Raw genomic sequence first — 3222 nt, 5'->3', positions numbered from 1 at the left:
TCTTATAAAGATGTACGGTAGTACATATTTTGGTAATTATATACTTCTTAAAGTAAATAACAATTTTAGATATAAATCTTTCAAAGGCTGTCATTGAAGAGTGTGAAATGACATTTCAAATCTGAAGAACAATAATTTGTGACGTCTCAATAACCAAACCAGGAGAGGATTTTTTTCTTTTTGTTCCTCTATGTGGTCAGTTTCATTTAGGGAAGGCTTGATTTGCAAGAAGATACATTTTACAAGCCTTTAACATGAATTTGTCATCTGTCAACTAAAAACAGCACCTCTGATGCAGATGGTTTCATTCAATCCATGTTCTACCAACTTTATCTCTCCTAGATCATCTTTTATAATGCTAACCAAGTGGTTAAGGTCTCCTCTTTTGTTGTTTCAAATGCTGTTTGAATTTTTATAACAGCTCTGCATCTGTATAATATCTTTCTTCAGATCTGACTGCTTCAAAATGGTTCTGCATCTTGATTTGGGATATCAGTTCATGTAGTCAGCCCTTAAACTGAGTAGGGTGCATTTAATTCGTGCTGAATTGTACCTAGCTGACCTCACAACTGCTCTTTATCAGCTAGGATGGCATACCTATTCTTCCTTTGAATTTCCTATTTGACTAGGATCTGTAAGGTTCTACGAGAAAGGTCCGTGAGTTTCCTCCGGTACTGTGCAATTTTGGCCGTAGTTTTAGTTTGACTCTTCTGTAATTCACCAGTATCTGAGGATACAATATCTAATTTTGTCTGATACTGCTTAGTTATCTGACCTTGAAACTTCAGTCTTTGAAGAAGTTTTTTGAAACTCATCATTGGTACAGGAATTAACTTTTCAGAATCAGGGTTATCCACGTTGGCTTGTTCCCAGAAAATAAGATCAACACCAGTGGGAGGATTTTGTAGAAGCTGTTTTTTCTGTGCAGGAGAAAGTTCTGTTCTGGTCATAGAGAGGGCTACATCAGGTTGCCGCAATTGTGCCTTTATATTGGTTTGTTCAAAGTGGGCATATAGCGTTATAGCTGGAACTCTTGAAGTACCATTTGGAGACTGCTCAACAACGTAACTGACGACTTCTGTCTGATCATCTGGCAATGTTTACCCTCTACATTTACTGTAAGGTAAGGTGACCAACTTTTTTACAATGAAAAGGAGGACAAAAATAAATTGAAGAGAACAATATTGTAAATAAAAGAAACATTTTAGTCATTGCAACAATAGTACACTATAATATGATAAATGCATAATAAAAACATTTGCAATATTTTATATTGTAATTATGCTTATATGCCTGTTAATTTTTAATAATAATTGTAAGAAAAAAGTACTCATTTAGATACAAATACGTCACATCCCACGCAGTGGATCGACTCTGCATCGATCGAATACGGACATTTACAAATTAGTCTTCCAATATCAAAAAGGAGGACATGTAGGAGGACACTTTTCGAGGGAGGATGGAATTTACAAAAGAAGGACTGTCCTCCCTAAAGGAGGATGATTGGTCACCTTATAAGGGTCTGGTTTCCTCCCAAATCTTTATGCAGTCATTCTTTCTACCAATTGTTGTTGCTGGCTTTGAATATCTGTTTCTTTTTTGCTGAGAACTAAAACCATTAATCCATCTTTATCTTTATTTTTTTTTATTTTATTTTTTTAACAGAGACAGAGAGAGGGATAGATAGGGACAAACAGACAGGAACAAAGAGAGATGAAAAGCATCAATCATCAGTTTTTTGTTGTGACACCTGAGTTGCTCATTGATTGCTTTCTCATATGTGCTTTGACCACGGGCCTTCAGCAGACCAAGTAACCCCTTGCTCAAGCCAGCGACCTTGGGTCCAAGCTGGTGAGCTTTGCTCAAACCAGATGAGCCCGTGCTCAAGCTGGCGACCTTGGGATCTCAAACCTGGGTCTTCCGCATCCCAGTCCGACGCTCTATCCACTGAGCCACTGCCTGGTCCGGCCATCTTTATCTTTCTTATTGGGTTTACAACTATAACTCTCTGCCTTAAATTGGGTAAAGGGATTTTCTTATGCAAATTTCCCCAGTGGAATGTTATTGTTGAATTATCCTTTTCTGTTCATCAAAAGGCCTGCAACTGATTCCATTTTGCCAAAACAGCATCTCTCTCTCATCTCCTAACAGCATTGGGGCATTGTAGTATCTATTTGTTGGACTGGGCAGGAGCTTATGAAGGCTGACTGAAGAGACCTCCTAATATAGTTTGTTGCTGCTGCCGCTGCTGTGTATTAAATCCCCCCAACCCTCATTCCAAACCAGTACCCAAACCAGTACCTAAACCAGTACTAGTTCCAGTTGTGCCCAAACCAGCTCTGAATCCAAAACCTTTGTTCTGAGCACCACGGAAGAGTCCGGTAGCGCCTGTGTTCGCTGGGGCAGCAAAGCTGAATGCGGAGCCTGCTGTTGTAGATTTTCCAGATCCTCCAAACCCACCTTGACTTTGCTCCAAACGAGGAAGGGAAGCGGAGGAGGAGGCAGGAGGCAGGAGCGGGAGTGTGAAGCCCCCGAGTGAGGGCCACAGGGGCTGAGTGAAGGCTCCTGCCCTTTGGGGGCTGGGATGGAAGGGGACCCAGGGCAGTGCCCAGAGGCCCCCCAGCCCTTTCCTCTCTGAGCGCAGGGACAGGAACCATGTAGCCATTCCTGCTGGTGCTAGAAGCTCAGGAGCATTAGGATTTTTCAAAGCTCTCCAGATGATTCTACTGTGCAAAGTTGAGAACCCCCGGGCTATGGAGTGTGGCTTCGGACGCTGTGTATGCCTTGCTATGCCCCTACCACTTTCTATAATTATTCTAAAAAATGTGGTTTCCAGACAAACAGCACAGTATTACCTGAAAATGGGATCTCAAAACTTGCCCCAGATTTACTGAACGTGAGGGTGGGGCCCAGCCAAGCCCTCCAGATCGGTGTAATAGCCAGGACAGTGTGAGAAGCACTGCTCAGGGAGTTGTTATTATTTTCTTAAAGGGGGAGGAGCGGGAAGCATCAACTCATACTATATGCTTCTTGTATGTGCCTTGATCGGGCAAGCCTGGGTTTTTAAACCAGCGACCTCAGCATTCCAAGTTGACGCTTTATCCACTGTGCCACCACAGGTCAGGCACTGTTAGGGAGTTTTGATGGCCATTTCTCAGTTATTTCATTTTTTTTTTTTTAGAGAGGAGAGGGAGAGACAGAGAAAGAAAGAGAGAGAGAGAG

At 42.0% G+C, this 3222-nt stretch overlaps 1 pseudogene; it reads right to left on the bottom strand.

Moving 5' to 3' along the window:
* Positions 1-270: 270 nt before the first annotated feature.
* On the bottom strand, positions 271-2665 carry LOC136381832 (nucleoporin p54-like; annotated as a pseudogene).
* Between the last annotated feature and the right edge of the window lie 557 nt (positions 2666-3222).

The sequence above is a fragment of the Saccopteryx leptura genome, chromosome 10 (assembly GCF_036850995.1).
Source record: "Saccopteryx leptura isolate mSacLep1 chromosome 10, mSacLep1_pri_phased_curated, whole genome shotgun sequence".
Lineage (NCBI taxonomy): Eukaryota > Metazoa > Chordata > Mammalia > Chiroptera > Emballonuridae > Saccopteryx > Saccopteryx leptura.
The sequence above is the reverse complement of the archived record's forward strand: the minus strand, read 5'-3'. Positions and strand labels throughout refer to the sequence as shown.